The sequence below is a fragment of the Pelophylax lessonae genome, assembly GCF_965119305.1.
Source record: "Pelophylax lessonae genome assembly, chromosome: 4".
Taxonomy (NCBI): domain Eukaryota; kingdom Metazoa; phylum Chordata; class Amphibia; order Anura; family Ranidae; genus Pelophylax; species Pelophylax lessonae.
Window position 1 is genome coordinate 434,624,115 of NC_138771.1, and position 23,895 is coordinate 434,648,009.

The 23,895-nt window shown below is 45.9% G+C and overlaps 1 pseudogene across 1 annotated transcript in view; it reads right to left on the bottom strand.

The window, feature by feature from the left end:
* The window catches only part of LOC309554619, a 29,587-nt pseudogene extending 5,982 nt beyond the window's left edge, over positions 1–23,605 (bottom strand). The window contains exon 1 of the transcript in view: positions 23,560–23,605. The product of the transcript in view is annotated as an uncharacterized misc_RNA (transcript). The remainder of the gene's footprint in view (positions 1–23,559) is intronic.
* Positions 23,606–23,895: the final 290 nt, after the last annotated feature.

Sequence of the window (23,895 nt, forward strand, 5' to 3'; positions counted from 1 at the left end):
GTTCGCCCATCTTTGATGTGGGAAACTGACCTGCTGTGATATATGCTTTTTACTGCCATTTCAATGTAAATGCAATACTTTTATTTAATAAATGGAAGGTTTTCTACAATACTGTACAATGTGGAGCTTTATATTTTACATACATATGGTCCATTGAATACGAGTGAGGATCTGGTGGATTGATTTCCCGGAGTATTTGTCTGTCATCCATTTGTGAATTTGCTGCCTGGGGTCACCAGGATCGATGCTCAAGCTTCTGCCATTGGATTTTCTTGTTATTAGAGCATTTTTTTTACCTCCCTGAGTAAGGGGGGGTCGCTGGTCTTTTGGTAAGCCTCCAGTGTGATTACTTTCTGGGTGTCACGTTTGCTGTCCTTGGATTCCTTTTCAGTTGGCACAGAATTGCACATGGGGCTTTTAGATGAACACTTTTACAATATTTTTTTTTCATATGATTTGATCTATTCTATTTGTGTGCACACTTGTCACTATTGATTCACATGAGTTTATTTTGTTTCCCTCCTATCAGCCTACTCCTTGTCAGCATTTAAACTGATGGGAACCTTGTGCTGCTTCTTTCTCCCACAGCATACCCCTGCTGTACATGAACTACGAGAGGCTGATACCAGATCAAATTCAGATACTTGTACTGCTTGCATTTAAAAAATATTTTTCACTTCCTGCTATATAACATTCCAAAAAAAAAAAAATTCAAAATCAAATTTTTTCATCATTTTAGGCCAATTTGTATTCTGCTACATATTTTCGGTAAAAAAAAAAAAAAAATCCCAATAAGCTTACTTTGATTGGTTTGCGCAAAAGTTATCATGTCTACAAACCAGGTCATTTATGTCATATTTATTTATTTATTTATTTTTTACCAGTAACGGCGGCGATCTGCGATTTTTAGTGGGACTGCATTATTAACTGAGCTTTTTGATACTTTTGGGGGGGACCAATGATATTACTCAGGGGCATACCGAGGGGCTGGCCAGACCTGTGCCCCTGGCAGCTGGCGCCCCCCGTCACAAGACTGTGTGTGTGTGTCTCACATAGCCCAGTGAGCACAGCCCCCCCCCCTCCAGGAATGGGAGGGGCTGCATCCTCTATCTTTTCCCGCCTCTCTCTTTCTAGCTGTGCCCGCCCACACACTCAGTGCATCCCGTGCGTGCTGTCTGTGAAGGAGATGTGTGGGTAAGAAAGTTACTACATGGTGAACATGGCCTCTGACTGAGTAAGATGAGCACTGTGACTGGACTTACTTCTCCCTACCCTCTCACCCTGTCGCCCCCCTCTTTCCCTGTCACCCCCCTCTATCCCTGTCACCCTGTCACCCCCCTCTGTCCCTGTCACCCCCCCCCCTCTGTCCCTGTCACCCCCCCTCTGTCTCTGTCACCCCCCCGTCACCCCCCTCTGTCCCTGTCACCCCCCCCCACTGTCCCTGTCACCCCCCCCTCTGTTCCTGTCACCCTCCCCATCTGTCCCTGACACCCACCTCTGTCCCTGTCACCCTGTCACCCTCCTCTGTCCCTGTCACCCCCCTCTGTCTCCTCTGTCCCTGTCACCCCCCCTCTGTCACCCCCCTATGTCCCTGTCATCCCCCTCTGTCCCTGTCATCCCCCCCTCTGACCCTGTCACCCACCTCCCTCTGTCCCTGTTACCCACCCATCTCTGTCCCTGTCACCCACCCATCTCTGTCCCTTTCACCTCCTGTCTCTCCCTGTCACCCCCCCTCTGACCCTGTCACCCACCCTCTGTCCCTGTCACCCCCCTCTGTCCTTGCCCCCCCTCTGTCCCTGTCACCCCCATCTGTCCCTGTGACCCCCCCTGTGTCCCTGTCACCCCCTCTGTCTCTGTCACCCCCCCTCTGTCCCTGTCATCCCCTCCTCTGTCCATTTCAACCCCCCCTCTGTCCCTTTCATCCCCCCTCTGTCCCTTAAACCCCCCTTCTGTCCCTTTCACCCCCCCTCTGTCCCTGTCATCCCCCCTCTGTCCCTTTCACCCCCCCCCTCTGTCCCTGTCACCCACCCCCCTCTGTCCCAGTCACCCACCCCCCTCTGTCCCAGTCACCCCCCACCTCTCTCCCTGTCACCCCCCACCTCTCTCCCTGTCACTCCCCTCTATCCCTGTCACCCACCCCCTCTGTCCCTGTCACCCCCCTCTCTCTGTCACCCCCTTTCTGACCCTGTCATCCCCCCTCTGTCCCTGTCATTCCCCCCTCTTTCCCTGTCACCCACCCCCTCTGTCCCTGTCACCCACCCCCTCTGTCCCTGTCATCCCACCCTCTGTCCCTCTGTCCCTGTCATCCCCCCTCTGTCCCTGTCACCCCCCCTCTGTCCATGTCACCCCCTCTCTCTCTCCCTGTCACCCCCTCTCTCTCCCTATCCCCCCGTCCCTGTCACCCCCTCTCACTCTCTCACCCCCCTCTTATTCTCCATGTCACCGCCTTTATTTCTGTCTGTATCACCCCTTCCTTCTCTCTCTCCATTTCACCCCTCTCTATCTCTCTCACCCTGTCACCCCCTTTCCCTCTCTCCGTGTCAGCACCCTCTCTCTCCCTGTCACCCCCTTTCCCTCTCTCTGTGTAAACCCCCTTTCCCTCTCTCCGTGTCAGCCCCCTTTCCCTCTCTCCATGTCAACCCCCTCTCTCTCCCTGTCACCCCCTTTCCCTCTCTCCGTGTCAGCCCCCTATTTCTCCCTGTCACCCCCTTTCCCTCTCTCCGTGTAACTCCCTTTCCCTCTCTCCGTGTCAGCCTTTCCCTCTCTCCATGTCAGCCCCCTTTCCCTCTCTCCATGTCAGCCCCCTTTCCCTCTCTCCATGTCAGCCCCCTTTCCTTCTCTCCGTGTCAGCCCCCTTTCCCTCTCTCTCTGTCACCCCCTCTCTCTCCCTGTCACCCCCTCCCCTCTCTCTCTGTCACCCCTTCTTTGTCCCTGTCACCCCCTTCCCTCTCTGTCACCCCCCTTGTCTCTCTCTCTCTGTCAACCCCCCTCTCTCTGTCGAACCCTCTCTCTCTGGGGGGGGCGCCGATACAGCTTCTCGCCAAGGGCGCTGGAGACCCTAGGTACGCCTCTGATATTACTACAGTAGTCAGTGCTAACAAATATGCACAGTTACTGTAATAATGAGACTGGCAGGGAAGGGGTTAACCCAGGGTGATCAAAGGGTTAAATGTGAGCCTATGGGGTGTTTTCTAACTGTGGGAGGGATGGGCTTGTGAAATCAAAACAGAGACCTGTGTTCCTAAATAGGATGAACACAGGAGCTCTGCACTGATTCCTGAGAAAACAACGGTCTGCTGTGTTTACAACAGCAGACCGCCGTTCCCTCCTCGCGGGAAGTGATTGTGGGTGCCCCGCTGGCCCCATGGATCAGCTTCCCCACTAGCGAGTGGGCATGCGTGATTCACGATTGGTTTGCGCAAAAGTTATAACGTCTACAAACTATGGCATTTATATAAATATATATACAGTATATTTTATACCAGTAATGGCAGCAAACAGCGACTTATAGCAGGACTGTAATATTGAAGCAGACATTCTGACACTGAGACTTTTGACACTTTGTGGGAACCAGTGAAACTAATAAAGAGATCAGTGCTAAAAATATGCACTGTCACTGTATTAATGACAGTGGCTGGGAAGGGTTAAATGTGCTAGGGCAATCAAAGGGTTAAATGTGTGCCTAGCAAGTGTTTGTGTGTACTTTGTGCGATGCTTTTACTAAGGGAAGTGATGGATTTTATTCTCTGCTTTGCAGGAAAAGAAAATCCATCACTCCCCTCCCCCCGTCACATACCTGGTGGATATTGAGCTGGAGAGGGGGCTTCTTTTGCCCCTCTTGTCCAACAGCCCTGGTAGTGATGATAGGAAGTGTGAGGACACAGAGTGGCATGAGGTTTGCAAGAAGCAGATAACCGTGGATCACCAGACAGGAACCAGGAACTGGAACATGGTGAAGCTTGATCAGCAGACAGGAGCCTAGCAGTGAAGGTACAGGAGCATAAGATGAAAGACGAGTCAGGATACAGGCCAGAGTCGGTACACAGGTGGGCAGCGAGGCACAGAAGCACAAGACAGGAGCAGAGTCAGAGTATAGGCCGAGATCACAATAGGCAGGCAGAAATACAGAGATTGATCAAGGGCAAGCCAGGTCAAGCATGGGTAGACATATATAGCAGGTCAAGGTGCAGGTAAAATAGGAACTAGCTGATGACCACTCAGTAATCTGTTCTTGCCATAGTCCAGCTTAAATAGGCCATTTGGCGGCAGCGCATGCCCATTTCTTCCTGAGCACACACTAATACATTTGAACATGCGTGCTAATGCCCATTCTGTAGTGAGCCTTTGCTCATAATTATGAAGATGTAATGGTCTTATGGTTCCAACTGGGTTTCTCTTACACCCCCTTTAAGGATGGAGCTCTGCCTTATTTACATAGGCAAAACTCCATTCTGTGTATTTTCCCGTTGATAGGAGGGTGTCAGCAGACATCCATTAGACTCGCTGATCGGCTTTTGCTGCAGCAAATCAACAGAAGCGGTGTGCCTCCTATCCAGAAGTGCAGAATCACAGATATATACGTGATTCTGCACAGCACGGCCACCCTGTAGCAGTAAATCTGCTTGCAGTCAGCAAGCGGTTAATAAACTCACAAATGAAAGATTGATTTTTCCACCAACATTTTTCTTTCTCTGTGGGCTAAAAACCATGTAACAACAAACCCGCTACTCATTTTTCCTTTCTTAAGTAAAGTTCTCAAAGGAGTTCAGTTTGAATTAGCCATTCTATAACCCTTGTGCAATAAAATAGTTTCATCCAGGAGGAATTTAGTATTAAACACCGTTACTCTCTGCCTGTAGATGTCAGAGGCAAAGCATTTTCCTGTATATTTTTAATCTCATAAAAGCTTATTGACACAGTGTCATAAAATACTAAGGCAGGTTAGAACCAATAAAACAAGAATGTTTCTTTTTAAATGGGGTAGTCTTTTCAGAGGTCTTATCATTTGAGCATCAAAGGTTTTGTACCTACAAGCAAGGCAACACAAGCCAGATAAAGCCATTCGCAGCCAGCTTCTAAAGGGGGAGTGTGGGGGGAGGGAGGGAGTGGATCCCAGAATTGGGCTTTAAAGAGAACCTGTTGCGTCTGTAAAGAATTGAAAATGGCAGCCTCTTGCAAGAGAACTGTGTTCCCTGTCTCACGCTGTGGTTTCTTTGCCCACAGGACTAAGAGGTGACTTAGGGATCAAAAGAAGGACATGACAGGGAACACCTAAAGTGGAATTTCACTCTCCTAATTAACATTGATTATTTTTAATCTTCTTGCTGCTAGCATTAGAAAATAGATAGGAATGTCTATTATATTTACTTGTTTTAAAATTGTTGTTTTACATTTCTTCAGTTACTTCCTGGTTTCCTGCCTAGGCAAATTATGTCATATTTCCCAGGAGTCTTCAGAAGGGGAGGATAGGAAGTGGAGTTTTTGTAGCTAAGCACATACAGTGGGTACGGAAAGTATTCAGACCCCCTTAAATTTTTCACTCTTTGTTATATTGCAGCCATTTGCTAAAATCATTTAAGTTCATTCTTCTTCCTCATGAATGTACACATAGCACCCCATACTGACAGAAAAACACAGAATTGTTGACATTGTTGCAGATTTATTAAAAAAGAAAAACTGAAATATCACATGGTCCTAAGTATTCAGACTCTTTGCTCAGTATTTAGTAGAAGCCCCCTTTTGATCTAATACAGCCAGGAGTCTTTTTGGGAAAGATGCAACAAGTCTTTCACACCTGGATTTGGGGATCCTCTGCCATTCCTCCTTGCAGATCCTCTCCAGTTCTGTCAGGTTGGATGGTAAACGTTGGTGGACAGCCATTTTTAGGTCTCTCCAGAGATGCTCAATTGGGTTTAAGTCAGGGCTCTGGCTGGGCCATTCAAGAACAGTCACGGAGTTGTTGTGAAGCCACTCCTTCATTATTTTAGCTGTGTGCTTAGGGTCATTGTCTTGTTGGAAGGTAAACCTTCGGCCCAGTCTGAGGTCCAGAGCACTCTGGAGAAGGTTTTTGTCCAGGATATCCCTGTACTTGGCCGCATTCATCTTTCCCTCGATTGCAACCAGTCGTCCTGTCCCTGCAGCTGAAAAACACCCCCACAGCATGATGCTGCCACCACCATGCTTCACTGTTGGGACTGTATTGGACAGGTGATGAGCAGTGCCTGGTTTTCTCCACACATACCGCTTAGAATTAAGGCCAAAAAGTTCTATTTTGGTCTCATCAGACCAGAGAATCTTATTTCTCACCATCTTGGAGTCCTTCAGGTGTTTTTTTTAGCAAACTCCATGCGGGCTTTCATGTGTCTTACACTGAGGAGAGGCTTCCGTCGGGCCACTCTGCCATAAAGCCCTGACTGGTGGAGGGCTGCAGTGATGGTTGACTTTCTACAACTTTCTCCCATCTCCTGACTGCATCTCTGGAGCTCAGCCACAGTGATCTTTGGGTTCTTCTTTACCTCTCTCACCAAGGCTCTTCTCCCCCGATAGCTCAGTTTGGCCGGACGGCCAGCTCTAGGAAGGGTTCTGGTCGTCCCAAACGTCTTCCATTTGAGGATTATGGAGGCCACTGTGCTCTTAGGAACCTTAAGTGCAGCAGAAATCTTTTTGTAACCTTGGCCAGATCTGTGCCTTGCCACAATTCTGTCTCTGAGCTCTTCAGGCAGTTCCTTTGACCTCATGATTCTCATTTGTTCTGACATGCATTGTGATCTGGAAGGTCTTATATAGACAGGTGTGTGGCTTTCCTAATCAAATCCAATCAGTATAATCAAACACAGCTGGACTCAAATGAAGGTGTAGAACCATCTCAAGGATGATCAGAAGAAATGGAAAGCACCTGAGTTAACCACTTAAGCCCCAGCCCTATTTCAGACACTTTTTGTTTACAAGTTAAAACTAGTATTTTTTCCTAGAAAACTACTTAGAACCCCCAAACATTATATATATTTTTTTAGCAAAGACTCTGGAGAATAAAATGTCGGTCATTGCAAAATTTTTTGTCAGGCGGTATCTGCGCAACGGTCTTTAAAACGCCATTTTTTTGGAAAAAATTTGAAAAATCACATTTCACTGCATTTAAAAAATACTAAACAGTAAAGTTAGCCCATTTTTTTTGTATATTGTGAAAGATGATGTCACGCCGAGTAAATAGATACCCAACATGTTACGGTTTAAAATTGCGCCCCCCGTGGGATGGCGACAAACTACGGTCAATAGAGATCTCAATCTGCGACGCTTTAAATTTATTTACCGGTTACCAGTTTAGAGTTAGAGTGTAGCTCTTTTTTTTAAATTATTGCCCACGCTCTGGCGATTGCGGCGATACCTCACATGTGGGGTTTGAACAGCGATTTAATTCGCGGCTCGACTTGCGCATACTTTTTTTTCGTGCGAGCTAACGGTGACGGGGGCGGCTAAATTTATTTATTTTTTTTTCTATTTATTTTTTATTTTTTTTTAAACTTTATTACAGTTTTTAAAAAAAAAAATAAAAATCTGATCACTTTTATTGCTGTCACAAGCAATGTAAACATCCCTTGTGACACCAATATGTAGTGACAGGTACACTTTATGGAGGGACCCTAGACCCCTCCACTACACTTCCCTGTATGCAAAACGCCGAAAACGGCATTTTTGCATACAGCCGTTTTTCAAAACTGCCGCCTTTTGCAGCACAGTAACCCGGAAGTGACGTCATGGACGCCGCCTCCAGGTTACGTCATCGGAGACCCGATCGATGCCGTTTCCGGCATTCATCAGGACTCCATCCAGCCGGCGGACGTGCCGGCTGGGTGCTCGGGGCTCCCGGTGGGACGGGAGCCCCAGTAAAAGCCACGGAAGGTGGCGGGAGGGGGGGGGCGTCCCCTCCCGCCCCCCCGGGTAACGATCGAGCGGCTCCCGAGCCGCATCGGTCATTACCGACGGAAAGCTGACCGTCGGCTCTAAACCACGGTACTGGGATGGTGCCTCTAGCTAGAGGCATCATCCCGGTATAACCCCGCAAAGTCTGCTGACGTTAATTAACGTCAGTTTGCGGTAAGTGGTTAAATATATGAGTGTCACAGCAACGGGTCTGAATACTTAGGACCATGTGATATTTCAGTTTTTCTTTTTTAATAAATCTGCAACAATGTCAACAATTCTGTGTTTTTCTGTCAGTATGGGGTGCTATGTGTACATTCATGAGGAAGAAGAATGAACTTAAATGATTTTAGCAAATGGCTGCAATATAACAAAGAGTGAAAAATTTAAGGGGGTCTGAATACTTTCCGTACCCACTGTATGCTGCATGCATACTTGAGCTAAGGGCAGAAGGTAAATGCCTTATGAATCATCTGCCCTTACTCAAGATGGCCACAGCCAGAAATTCTAGGAGGTGATTTTCAAAGCGATTTCTCAGCAAAATAAAGCATGAACACATGGATGGATGGGGAAGTTTGCTTTGAATAAAAAAAAAAATAATGAAATAGCGTTTTTGGTTTATGGTGCTCAAATGCAAGATCCACTTTAATTCTTTAGAGATTTTACAAAGACTATCAGCTGTAAACTTATAGGCTGATGTGGATCCAACAAAAAAGACATGATTAGTAAAAATAAAGTGTTTACAATAAAACTGAAACAATAACTAACATATTTAAACTAGGGATTGACCGATATTGTTTTTTCATTGCCGATAGCGACGCCAATATTTTCGTACATTTAAAAAACATTTTTTTTTTTTTTTACTTGACAGGTACTCTTGTGGAGGGATCTGGGGGTCAAACCCCTCCTCTGCACTTAAAAGCATTCAAAACGAATGACATCACTTCCGGGTATTTGCATGGAGACCAGATCAGAGCCGAATTCAGCTTTGATCGGGTCTTCAGCCGCCATGCAGGCTGGTTGCCTGGGTTTCCCGGTAGGACGGGAGACCCGGGCAAGCTGCAAAGGCAGCGTGAGGGAGGGCGTCCCTTCCCGCTCCTTGTAATGACAGCCGAGTGGCTTCTCAGTTCTCTAGCTGCAGGCATCACTCCGGTACAGCACTTTCCCGAAATATCTGTAACCTCAGGGGCCAATTCCGATATACATTATATCGGGGAAAGTGCAGATCGCCCCTCGATATATCGGCTTTGCTGATAATCGGTCGATCCCAAATTTAAACATACATGTACTATGCCCTATATCCACTTAAACATTTCACTTGTTTTTGCAGTATTTACAGCATACAAGAGCTCAAGTGTTTCTGTTTACAGTGTCCTTGAAGTATCCTCAGCAATGGGGAAATGTCGTAGGTAATTTCTGTCTTTGTTTTTGAACTATATGAACTTTTTTTCTGTATATCTGACTCACATAAAAATATATTCCAGAGTGTGATAATAATATTCTTGGTGTGCTTAGTTTCCAAACAATTACTTTCTATCACTTTAACCACTTCCGCCCTGCTCACATTGCTGCTACTGCGGCAATGTGGCACGATCCCGTCCAGCGACGTAGACCCACGTCGCTGGACTCCGCCCCTTGTGGGCGGCGCTCACGCGCCGCCGGAGGCTCGCTCCCGCTGTGTTCAGTCACAGCGGGAGTCGGGCGAGGGGAGGAGCAGCGGCGATCGCCGCTGCTATGCCCCGATTGTCGGGGAATCGAGTGAGGAGATCCGCCCGCCTGTGTAAACAGAGCGGGCGGATCTCCATAGTGACAGGGACTGACAGATCGGAGTGTTCAGCATAGCTGGACATCTGATCTGTCCTTCTGTCACTCAGTCACCTCCCCCCCCCACACGTCAGTAAGCACCAGGCATACATTAACCCCTCCCTCTCCAATAAAATTAACCCCTTCCCTGCCAGTGTCATTTTTACAGTAACAGTGCATATATATATAGCACTGATTACTGTAGTAATGTCACTGGTACCCCCAAAAGTGTCAAAAATGTCAGTCAAGGGTCCGATCTGTCCGCCGCAATGTCGCAGTCCCGCAAAAAAAATCGCAGATCGCCGCCATTACGCGTTAAATAAAACCCACCAAAAATGACAGAAATCTTTCCCTTAGTTAGTAAACGCAATAACTTTTGCGCAAACCAATCAAAATACGCTTATTGCGATTTTTTTTACCAAACATAGGTAGCAGAAAACAAATTGGCCAAAAATGTAAAAAAAATTTGATTTTGGGGGGGAATTTCATATAAAAAAATGTTAAAAATATTGTTATTTTTTCAAAATAAACACTCTTTTTTTGTTTATAGCGCAAAAAGTTAAAATCGCACAGGTGATCAAATACCACCAAAAGAAAGCTCTGTTTGTGGGAAAAAAAGGACGTAAATTTCGTTTGGGTACGGCGTCGCACGACCGCGCAATTGTCAGTTAAATTTGCACAGCGCCGAATCGCAAAAAGTGGCCTGGACGGAAGACAGCAAAATCCTCCGGTGGTAAAGTGGTTAATATAAATTCTTTCATCTTTATGCTTTGAATTTTGTTCCTTCTTGTTCTGTTTTCATATTCTTTTGTTTCAAAAAGGGTTGTTTGTACCATTTCAGCACAAGGTTTTATCTAGAGTATGTAGATTCTAGTCAACCAGGGCAAGAGGAGACACTGCATTTCATACAATGTAAAACACTATAGTAAACTCTAGCAGCAACATAACTATGGAATAACTGCAGTGCAAATAACCTAGGGCCTACTAAAACAAAAAGGATATCTAATTCCAAAACATTTTTTAGTTTTAAAGTGATGTAGAGTTAGAACCTAAGAGTTAGAGAGATTGTGCTCTGAGCGTTTTGGTCTTTCTCTATCCACTCATCTAAAGGATGTTCTGGCCTGACTTCATTTATATATTTCCATGTACCTTCTCTTATGAGCAGCATTTTCATCACTTTCCAAGACTGGTTGTTCTGGTTTGTCAGATTTGCAAATGAAAGCTTTGTTTCAGCTTTGTTACAAGACATTTTCTTTTATTCTTTTGCAGTCTTCTTTCTTTTGCTGTATCTTGCATTTATCTGTTGTAGCTGGCTATGACTTAGCTATGTCTGGGTTCTTTCTTTGGGTGGGTGTCTGGGCTATGCCTGGGCTCATAGCCTGTTATAAATTCTGTATATAGCCTTACAGAACAGACAAACAGTGCACAGTCCACATTGGCTTTGCAGCTTGACTGCAGACAGGAAACAAGCATTTTATTCAGGGAAAAGACATAGAGTTTCACCATGCAGCTAAAAACCTTTAGTTGTACAACAATACTTAAACAATGTATTTCAATAGGGGAGAAAAAACAGTACCAAAATAGCAAAACATGTTTTGACTGGAGTGGGGCCTTATATGTTTTTTTGTTAAAGATTTTGAAAAAATATACAAAACAATTGGTATTTGTCAGCCAACAACCGCAGCAAGTGAATATGTGTAATAGATCCAATTACTATTTAGGAAACTAGAGTTTCTGTGGGAATCTTCAGTGGTGCAGGTGTACAAACACGGGTGGACTAACAACACAAATGAACCAAATGACCAAATAAAGCAAGGGCCCTCTGTCAGGCCCTGCCCTTGGCCATGCCCTTAGCCTGACCCATGACCTGACCATTGTCCCGCCCTACATTTTGTGCAAAGTACAGCTTCTGCTTTTTTTTTTAAACACTGTTTAGTAACAGAATCTCTTCTCATTTAACAATAAGCAAAATACAGGAAGTGAAGCAGGCAACTCTAATTGGACCTGGAGGGGGTCTCTCTAACAGAGGCCCTCTCAGTGGCCATTAGAGAGTCTCTGTTAGAGAGAGACCTCTTCAAGGTCCCATTAGAGACTACAAAGAAGTATAATGGGATCTGGAGAGGGGTCTCATTCTAACAGAGGCCCTCTCTGTGTCAATTAGAGATTCTCTGTTAGAAAGCGCCTCCTCCAGGACTCATAAGAGGCTTCAACAGAGTATATATGGGACATGGAGGAGGCCTCCTTCTAACAGAGTGTAAAGTGAACACCTTCATTCACTCTGGTACTCACGGGACCCACTGAGCCATGACTCTCACCCCTGCCCTAACCTCTCACAAAGTAGAAGTAAAATTGGCACCGTGTTGCGCTCCTCTTACTTTAACTATGGGTACTGTAGTTGTGGCTGGCTCTTGCGTCCTCTGTGGCTGGCTGGTTTCCACATCCTCTGTGGCTGGCTGCTGTGGGTGGCTGGATGGCCTCTGTGGGTAGCTGGCTGGCTAACTGCTATGGGTGGCTGGCTCCCTGCTGTCGGTGAGTGGGTAGGTGGCTGGCACAATGCACCCTGCTGTAGGTGGGTGGCTGGCTGGCACTGAGCACCCTGCTGTGAGTGGCTGGCCATCACTCTGCTGTGGGTGGGTAGCTGGCTGCCACAGACAGTGCACCCTGCTGTGGGTGGGTGGCTGGCTAGCACGGGCAGTGCACCCTGCTGTGAGTGGGTTGGTGGCTGGCACCCTGCTGTGGCTGGCTGGCTCCATGGTGTGGGTGGGTCATCATGGGTGGCTGGCTGGTACCCTGGCCCTTCTGTGGTGGGTCACCATAAGTGGGTGGCTGGCACCCTGGCTTCCTGCTGTGGGTGGGTCAAAGTGGGTGACTGGCTGGCTCCTCTGGGTGGTTGGCTGGTTCCTGTGGGTGGCTAGCTGGCAACCTGCTGTTGCTGGCTGGCTTCTTGGTGTGGGTGTATCACTTTGGGTGGTTGACTGGCACCCTGGCCCTGCTGTGGGTGGGTCACCATGGGTGGCTGACTGGCACCCTGGCACTTCTCTGGGTGGTTCACTGTGGGTGGATGGCTGGCTGACACCCTGGCCCTGCTGTAGGTGGGTCACTGTGGGTGGCTGGCTGGCACCCTGGCCCTGCTGTGGGTGGGTCACTGTGGGTGGCTGGCTGATACTCTGGCCCTGCTGTTGGTGGGACACTGATCGTGGGTGGCTGGCTGGCACCCTGGCAATGCTGTGGCTGGCTTCTGGCTTGTGTGTCCTCTCCCCTTTGCCGTTATGGGCACTGACACTGTTTGCCGAGGCGAGGGAGGGACTCAGAGGGAGGCGGTGGCTTTGCCTTATCCAGGTAGAACTAGGTTTGTAGCAGGCCCAGTGCACTGCTACAAACTGTTGACTTCTTCTACCCAGGCTGGGGCCCCCTTCCTATGATGTCATCACTGGTGCTTGCCAAAAAGATGGTTGCCGCAAGCCCGCGGACACAATTTTTTTGGTCCCTGGACCCAGATTACCAGCAGGCGGCCCCAGTGGGTGCCCTTCCTTAGCCAGGCTCTCAGACCACGACTGAAGTGCTTGACCAGCCAGTTTGCCCCTGGGTACAGAGGAATATTGTCTAATTCTGACCTCCTATTTTTGGTATGTATCTTTACTCTTACTTTCTAATGCAGTCTGCTCAAAAAATCCAATAGCAAGTGAAACCTAGTTTACTGATATCATAGAGTTTCAAACAAAGGGCCTTCAGCCTGAGTTTTGACAGCTGGTCTTTCTGCCTGCAAGCTGTTACATTACCTGACAGTGTCACACACTGAACGGCTCTTGCAAGCTTCACTATCTGCTGAATGTGAAACTTCCCCTCTTCCCTGTCAGTGTCCATAAGTGCTTCCAATCAATGCTATTCAGTGCTGCCTATCAGTGTCTATCGGTGCCAATCAGTGCCACCTATCAGTGCCCATCAGTGCCACCTTTCAGTGCCCATCGGTTCCACCTATCAGTACCAATCAATGCCCATCAGTGCAGTGGTATCACTAGGGAAGGCAGAGGGGGCCATGGCCCCCCAACATTATACTGTGCCCCACCATATGCTGCCCCACCAGGTTTCCGGTGCCACTTCCTGCTCTGGGATGGCAGGTCATAAGCCCAGATTGCGGGTTCCCAACCTGCCATCCCCCAGCATCAAAATGAAGAATGGAACTGGCACTAGAGCAAGCAGAGCTGAGAAAGAAAGAAACATTGGCTCTGCTCTCTACTGCAGCCACATGCTTCCTCTAGTACTGACTCCTGTCACACTGATGCTCAAGAATACCCACCAATAGTACCAGAAAGAAGTACCAGCCATCAATACCCACTAACAGTATCCACTAGCAGTACCCACCAACAGTACCTACCAGCAGTATCAGCCAGCAGTACCCACTAGCAGTATCAGCCAAAAGTATCAGACAGAAGTGCCCATCAGCAGTACCGGCCAGTAGTATCCACCAACAGTACCCACCAACAGTACCAGAAAGCAGTACCAGCTGGCAGTATACACCAACAGTATCCACCAGCAGTACCAGCCAGCAGTACCCACCAACATTACCCTCACTAGCACTATCAGCCAGCAGTACCCACCAGCAGTACCAGCCAGTATTATCAGCCAGCAGTACCCACCAGTAGTACCAGCCAGCAGTAACCACCAGCAGTACCTGCCAGCACTACCCACTAGCATTACCAGCCAGCAGTACCCACCAGCAGTACCAGCCAAAGGTACCCACTAGCAGTACCCATCAGCAGTACCAACAAGCAGTACCAACCAGCAGTACCCACCAGCAGTACCATCCAGCAGTACCCACCAGCAATACCAGCCAGTAGTACCCACCAGCAGTAGTAGCCAGCAATAAAAGCCAGCAGTACCCACCAGCAGTACCAGCCAGCAATACCCACCAGAAGTACCAGCCAGCAGTACCCACCAGCAGTACCAGTCAGCACTAACAGCCAGCAGTACCCGCCAGCAGTACCAGCCAGAAATACCAACCAGAAGTACCAGCCATCAGCACCCACCAGCAGTACCAGCCAGCAGTACCCGCAAGCAGTACCCACAAGCAGTACCCACCAGCAGTACTAGCCAGCAGTACCCACCAGCAATACCAGCCAGGAGTACCCACCAGCAGAACCTGCCAGCAATACCAGCTTGCAGTACCCACCAGCAGTACCAGCCAGCAATACCCACCAGCAGCACCAGCCAACAGTACCCGCCAGCAGTACCCACCAGCAGTACTAGCCAGCAGTACCCACCAGCAGTATCAGCCAACAGTACCCTGCAGCAGTACCCACCAGCAGTACTAGCAAGCAGTACACACCAACAGTACCAGCCAACAGTACCAGCCAGCAGTACACACCAGCAGTAACAGCCGGAAATACCAGCCAGCAGTACACACCTGAAGTACCAGCCAACAGTACCCACCAACAGTATCAGCCAGCAGTACCAGCCACCATTACCCACCAGCAATACCAGCCAGCAGTACCAGAAAGCAGTACTAGCCCAGCAGTACCCACCAGAAGTATCAGCCAGCAGTATTCACCAGCAGTACCCACTACAGTACCAGCCAGCAGTACCCACCAGCAGTACCCACCAGCAGTACCAGCAAACAGTACTCTCCAGCAGTACCCACCAGCAATACCAGCCAGCAATACCAGCCAGCAGTACCAGCAAGCAATACCTGCCATCAGTACCAGCCAGCAGTACCCACCAGCAGCAGCCACCAGCATCCACCAGCTGTACCCACCAGCAGCAGCCACCAGCATCCACCAGCTGTACCAGCCCTGGAGGACAGCCAGCAACAGCCACCAGCCATACCCACCTGGGGGACAGCAGCAGGCAGCGATACCTGCAGGAATCCTGAGGAAGAAGTAAAGACTGAGGTCAGTTGAGGTGCAGGTAATCTGCAGTGCATCCATGTGAAAGCAGCCTTAGTCCCCTTTCACACGATGGGACTGATCGGGTCTGCCTGTCTGTTTTTCAGGTGGACCCAACTGGACTCTCCATTCACCTCTATATAGCGGCAGGTGTAAATGGACTTGTGTCAGTTTACATGCACCTATTTCCAATCCGATTCAATTAAAAATAAAAAACAGAAGGGGATCAGTCCTCTTCTGTCTGGGCAGATTGGATCAGAGGGCTCATAGGGTAGAGCGGGCTGTGTCTGTGTCACCTCTACATATGCTGAGTGGACACGGACCTGTCATCTGCCCGCTCTGCTCATTATGGTCTGTGACCATTTATCAAGTTGCTAAAGTGACCCTTGCTCCTCAAAAGGCACCCCTGCTGTAGGGGCATGAGTTCCGGATGGAGAGATACACTGTAGAAGCATTCCCTCTTAGTTTCACCATAGTGTGTGGCAGAGGGAAGGAATCCTGGATCGAGAGCTGTGCTGTACTGTAGCGCATCAGGAGACAGGCGGGGAAAACATAAAGATCTCCAAATGAAGTTGATAAAAGTGTTAAGACTGCCGCCACTGGCTTCCCTACCTCCTCTGCGCTGAGAGCATGGCCGAAATACTAGGCTTTATTAATGCATAAACTGGCACCAATACAAGGCTTTATTACTGTGTAAACTGGCACAAATATTAGGCTTTATAAACATAAATTGTGCAGCGCTCAAATGTTAAAGTGAGTACAATGGCATACACACTGAAATGCAAAAATAAAGTCCAATATTCAAAATTAGACAAAAAAGGAAGGTGACCAGTCCCACACAGAAGAGTGAATACTTGTGATAAATCCCACACCAAAAAGAGAATATAATTCGCTCACCAGATGGCATGGACCCAAAGTACCTTACAGCAATTGGGTCATTGGGTCATCTCCTTGGAACAGATGGCAGAGGCTTCCACAAATTCTCCTCCAAATGGTGGATATAGGAAGGTCACTCAAGGATGGTACACGTGTGGATATCTGGAAATCCCCACTCAGAAAGGTGTATGTGGGATAAGTCGAAAAGACACCATAGCGTGATACCGTTTAAATGGTTTATTAAAGCAAAGAAAGTAATGCACTTACAATGGGTCAGATGGTAAGAAGCATTCAATACAATTCGGCACTCTTGACAATCCTAACGCGTTTCTTTACACATAACATTTTCAAAGGAATTAGCTAATTTTGCTTTAATAAACCATTTAAACGGTATCACGCTATGGTGTCTTTTCAATTTATCCCACATACACCTTTCTGAGTGGGGATTCCCAGATATCCATACGTGTACCATCCTTGAGTGACCTTCCTCTATCCACCATTTGGAGGAGAATTTGTGGAAGCCTCTGCCATCTGTTCCAAGGAGATCATCACTTTCAGCCTGCATGACCCAATTGCTGTAAGGTACTTTGGGTCCATGCCATCTGGTGAGCGAATTATATTCTCTTTTTGGTGTGGTATTTATCACAAGTATTCACTCTTCTATGTGGGACTGGTCACCTTCCTTTTTTGTCTAATTTTGAATATTGGACTTTATTTTTGCATTTCAGTGTGTATCCCATTGTACTCACTTTAACATTTGAGCGCTGCACAATTTATATTTATATTTGGTTGCCATTACAGTCTGTTGGAGTGTCAGCGGCTATTTGTTCACTATTTTTGTTAGTGCAGTATTTTTTACCACAATATTAGGCTTTATTACTGCGTAAACTGGCACCAATACTAGGCTTGTCTTGCTGCGCAAACTGGTATGAATACTAGGCTTTATTACTGTGTAAACTGGAACAGATGCTAGGCTTTATTACTGTCTAAACTCGCACCGCTATTAAGGGTATTACTGAGTAAACTGGCACCAATACTAGGCATTATTATTGCGTAAACTGGCAGCAATACTAGGCTTTTTTACTGTGTAAACTGGCACCAATAGTAGGATTTATTACTGCATAAACTGGCATCAATACTAGGGGTTATTAGTGCATAAACTGGCACCAATACTAGGGGTTATTACTGCGTAAACTGGCACCAATACTAGGGGTTATTACTGCGTAAACTGGCACCAATACTAGGCTTTATTACTGTGTAAACTGGCACCAATACTAGGCTTTATTACTGCGTATGATATAACCATAATAAAAATACAGCGCAAACTTATCCAATCTGTGTGTAATCACCAATTATTACTACACATAAATATATTATGTCTTTGTGAATCAATACATAGGGACTAAATAACATGCGTGAACTCCAAGTGACATAAACAAACAATGTGTCTGTAACAACAAAAAAAAATCCTTCAGTGATATTTATTCAGTTCAGGAAATAAAAATAAACAAATGACCCTGCCACCTCTCTGTAGAATAATTAACTCAATCAGTCCAAAGCATGAGCGAATAATCCTGCCATCTCTATATAAAGTGATTAATTCAAAAACAAGTTCTCAGAAACACTCCACCACCAGTGATTCCTAGCAGCTTACCTCCCGCTTTGACTCCTGTTTCATCAGAGAGTGAAAGAACGCTGTTCTCCATTAGGGATGATCAGATCAGAGTGGATGGACGGATATCTCTAGATGTGTCAGGATCCCAGTATTCCTCATGTATAATAATTGACCATAGGAGACAAAAACATTATATCTAGTGCTTTCTGTAAAAACTTTTATTTAGAAAAAAATGATATAAAGTCCTCCCTCACATAGTACAGCACTAAGCTGTGCCAGCTGAAATAGGCTCATAGTATGAATCCACTGGCTCACAGCCCTCAGTTGGGTAATTGTCGTGGGTATAGCCAAATGTCAGCTCCTGCCTCCATACGCATTGCGTCTACAAACAGACTTCTTCAGTGGGGCATGATTTAATTATGATTTGGGAAGGCGACTTTTCTAGCTTGGAATCTTTTATGAATAAATGCAATAACAAGGATAAAATCATTACCCTCACATGGAAGACCGACTTACATCATATGGTATTTCTTGATTTAGAAAATTTTAAAGAAGGAGACCTTTTCCGAACCTGTAATCACTTTAAGCCCACTGACAGGAATGCTTATATTCCATTGGGTAGCTGTCACCATAATATGTGGCTATGTAATATTCCTAGGGGACAGTTTATACATCTTAGATGTAATTGCTCATCTGAGGATGAGTATTTAGCTCAGTCTAGGGTGTTAGCCCAAAGATTCAATCAAAAGGGGTATGTTAAACATTGGGCCATACTTAACCACTCTACAACCGCTCACAGTAATACTACTGCGGCAGAGTGGTTCGTTATCGTCCAGTCACGTAGTATTAACGTGATTGGACACTCCCCCTTCTGGGCGGCGCTTGCGCGCCGCCGGAGGCTCGCTCCCGCTGTTTTCATTCACAGCGGGAGTCGGGCCGCTGCTCTTACCCGATCGTCGGGGATCGAGTCTGGAGATCCGCCCGCTGTGTGTAAACACAGCGGGCGGATATCCATAGTGACAGGGAGTGACAGATCGGAGTGTTCAGCATAGCTGGACATCCGATCTGTCCATGACTCACACAGTCACCTCCCCCCCTACACGTCAGTAAGCACCAGGCATACATTAACCCCTCCCTCTCCAATAAAATTAACCCCTTCCCTGCCAGTGTCATTTTTACAGTAACAGTGCATATTTATAGCACTGATTACTGCAGTAATGTCACTGGTACCCCCAAAAGTGTCAAAAATGTCAGTCAAGGGTCCGATCTGTCCGCCGCAATGTCGCAGTCCCGCAAAAAAAATCGCAGATCGCCGCCATTACGCGTTAAAAAAAAAAACACCAAAAATGACAGAAATCTTTCCCTTTGTTAGTAAACGCAATAACTTTTGCGCAAACCAATCAAAATACGCTTATTGCAATTTTTTTTACCAAACATATGTAGCATAAAACAAATTGGCCAAAAATGTTTTAAAAAATTGGTTTTTACATCTTTTTTGGGGGGAATTTCATATAAAAAAATGTTAAAAATATTGTTATTTTTTCAAAATAAACGCTCTTTTTTTGTTTATAGCGCAAAAAGTAAAAATCGCACAGGTGATCAAATACCACCAAAAGAAAGCTCTGTTTGTGGGAAAAAAAGGACATAAATTTCGTTTGGGTACGGCGTCGCACGACCGCGCAATTGTCAGTTGAAGTCGCACAGCGCCGAATCGCAAAAAGTGGCCTGGACGGAAGACAGCAAAATCCTCCGGTGGTAAAGTGGTTAAACAAGACAGGGTGCTTGGGCCATTATTACCTAGTCGTCCCCATTTTATTTACAGAAAGGCCCTGTCGCTCTGGGACAATCAGGCCCTGGGAGTTATTGACCCTCCTAAGAACTCGGACAGTCGTTTGTTTTCTTTTCTGTCTTGCTTTTATGCATGCGGCAAATGTTCAGCTTGTAGGAGTTTGAAAGCGAAAAACAAAAAACTTAATAATTTTGTAGTATCAGTGACTGGGAAACAATACCGCATTAGTATTTTGATCACATGTACCACCCAAGGTGTGGTTTATATGTTAGAATGTGGGTGTGGACTACAGTATATTGGTAGGACCTCAAGAGCCCTTCATGTCTGAATAGGGGAACATTTTAATAAAATCCGGAAAGGGGTAACTTAATACCCATAGTGTATCAAAACACTTTGGAGATCATCACAATAGGGGCCCCGCTTCCCCCAAGTTTGGGGCATAGACAAAGTGATAAGACATGGGGGCGGGGGGATTTCATTTGAGACTTAAGCCGCAGGGAATTGTTTTGGATCTTTGAAACTAAGGTCATGGACCCTGCTGGCTTAAATGTCGAGTTTGATTTGAATTGTTTTATTTCAGATAGGTGGTGGGTTTCATTATAAATTCAATTTAAAATCAGTATATTATATTACATTATCTGTTTTATTTTTATTATTTTAATTTGTTTTTTGGGACTTACATACAGTATATTGTAAAAAGGATGGCCGAGGTTGAGTCGCATGTTTTAATAAAATATAGTGTCAACTGGTATGTGAACATATCATTCATTATTTTATCGATTCTGTGCAGGTTGGGAGCCCCCTTTAATATTACCACATGTATAGTTGATAGGAGGATATATGTGATATATGTGACGTTTAGGTTGATGTTACATTTAAACCAGCGTTATTAGAAGTGAGGGCGACTCCAGAATTTAAATTTTAACCCAAATCAAGTTTTGACTCAGTATAGTGTTGATGTACAATAGATAGAAGTTCAGTGATCGGTCATTATAATTCGTACTGACTTCCGTTTAACTTGTTATGCTGGAGAGCTGCGCAGTCAAATCAGCTGGTTCTGGTAGGTTGCGTTTGGTTTCCATGGAGCTTACAAGTGTATTTAGGAATGGGCCGACTACGAGGCTCTATTCCCGCTAACAAAGTCCCGCCCAGGACGTAACACGTACTGGGGAGGAGCAATGTGTGATGTCATCTGCAGCAATCCTTACAGTCTAATTGTATACTGAGAGTGCTGATCATTTGCACTTGAATGAAGTGCTTTGCGTATAAATTTTATACTAGGGGTTATTACTGCCTAAACTGGCATCATTACTAGGCTTCATTACTGGGTAAACTGACATCAATACTAGGGGTTATTACTGCGCAAACTGGCACCAATACTAGGGGTTATTACTGCGTAAACTGGCACCAATACTGGGGGCTATTACTGCATAAACTGGCACCATTAATGGGGGTTATTACTGCGTAAACTGGCACCAATTCTAGGGGCTGTTGCTGTATAAACTGGCATCAATATTAGGGGGTATTACTGCCTAAACTGGCACCAATACTAGTGACTATTACTGCGTAAATTGGCACCAATGCTAGGGTCTATTACTGCATAAACTGGCACCAATACTAGTGGTTATTAGTGCGTAAACTGGCATTAATACTATTGGTTATTACTGCGTAATCTGACACCAATACTAGGGGCTATTACTGCATAAACTGGCACCAATAGTATGGGCTATTACTGCATAAACTGGCACCAAAACTAGAGGTTATTACTGTGTAAACTGTTTGCTGAATTTGCTTTAAACTATAAAGAAAATCTTTTGAGAATTTTCCTCTTTCTCAGGTCTGAAGCAATACCTGAGGAAGAAAGGAAAACTCTTGAAAGCTTGTCTTTTAAGTGTTAGGTTAGTACAATAAAAAGGTATCATTGCATACTGCATTACTCTACTATTTTGTAACCTTATTTATATATACCGTATTATTCGGCGCATTAACACACACATTTTCCTCCTAAAAAATGGAGTGCAAAACAGGCACGCATGTTATACGCCAATATTTAAAAAAAAAAAGCCAATTGGGGGAGGCCCCAGGCAGGGCCAATCCCGGGCAGCTGTACAGGGTGTGCCGCGTCCAGAGGCAGAGGGGGGGGGGGGGAAGTGCCCAGGGCTGGGCCGAAGGCAAGGGATAGCGAGTGCCACTGGATTATTCCTGCTTACCTGGCGGTCGCTGTCATACGAAGTCCTGCCTTCTATGATAGACAGCACACTGGTCCAATGACGGGATGTGTGATGTCTATCATAGGAGCCGGTCTAGGAGGCAGGACTTCAGATGACTGAGACAGCCGGGTAAGTGAGAGATCCCCGCTCTTTGTAATCCGGTGGTTCTCCTCTTCCCATGCTGATGGACATTGATTGATGGGCACTGGGGAGGCTGCATTTGATTTTAAAAAAAGTTCTGAGCTACCCTTATTTTGCTTCAAAGTTCTTCATTTAAAATGTTGGATTTTTTCCTGAAACTCCCCCCTATATATTGTTCCTAGAGTTGCCACTGCATCAGTGCTGTCAATCAGTGCCCATCAGTGTCACCTATCAGTGCGCATCATTGCTGCCAATCAGTGCAGCCTCATCAGCAGCCATCTGTGCTGCCAATCAGTGGCCATCAGTGCTGCCAATCAGTGCCCATCAGGGCAGCCTTTTCAGTGCCAATGAGTGCTGCAAATCAGTGCCCATCAGTGCTGCCAAACAGTGCAGCCTCATCAGTGGCTATCAGTGCGGCCAATCAGTGGCCATCAGTGCTGCCAAACAGTGGCCATCAGTGCAGCCTCATCAGTGCTGCTAACCAGTGCCCATCAGTGCCACCTATCAATGCCCATTAGTGCTGCCTATCAGTGCCCATCAGTGCTGCCTATCAGTGTTGCCAACCAGTGCCCAATAGTGCTGCTTATTAATGCCCATCACGGCTGCCAATCAGTGTCCATCAGTGCACTGAGGGCAGAGATGGGGAGATGAACTTAGCTGCCAGGCACATTGTCCATGGAGTGGGATGGCCTGGTTGGGCACAACTGAAATCTGTTGATGTTTATTATTTGCCACATGTCAAACTTTAGTATAATAGGTTATCACCACACTACTATAAGTAAAATAAAAAAGTGTCAGTAAAAGGCTTGCTGCGAAGCACTGTTATGTGTTCCCACACCACAAAAACAAACAAAAAAAAAAATTGCAGCGCTAGCTTACTAATCAATAACTTAACAATATTGATGGAACCCTCTAATGTATGGAAGTCTCAATAAACTTCAATATTACTAGAATACCGGTCTCTGTGATATGTAACTTCACATATAACATAGCATCAAACTTAAAACAAGACATAAAAAATGTTGGTGGAAACTCCTCTTATAGATATTTGTCAAACAGAATATCTTCAAGTACAATGTTTCAATTGATATGTGAATTTACATGTAATATACATCAAAAGGAAAATAAGGCATATATCTTTTTTAAAACTTAGCAGGGATGGTGGAAACCTCCTATAGATATTTACCATACAATTTAACTTCAAGTGCAACAACTTTTTAGGTGGAAGGTCAACACCATTATAGTACTTTGGATTTTTTTTTAATTGTTACACTAAATGTTATATGTTTTAGTTACTACTATAATGTCAATTATTGCACTTACTTCTTACTTTATTTTCCACCACTTCTGCTAATTCCATGTCTTCCATGACCTTGCTTTGTGCACTGGTGCTCAATCATTTTGAAACAGAAAAGGTGCCATCCCCAAAATTGTTCCCACAAAGTTGGGAGCGTGAAATTTTCCAAAATGTCTTGGTCTGCTGGAGCATTAGGAGTTCCCTTCACTGAAACTAAGGGGCCAAGCTCAACCCCTGAAAAACAACCCAACACCATAATTCCCCCTCCATCAAATTATTTGGACCAGTGCACAAAGCAAGGACCATAAAAATATGGATGAGCGAGTTTGGGGTGGAGGAACTTGACTGGCCTGCACAGAGTC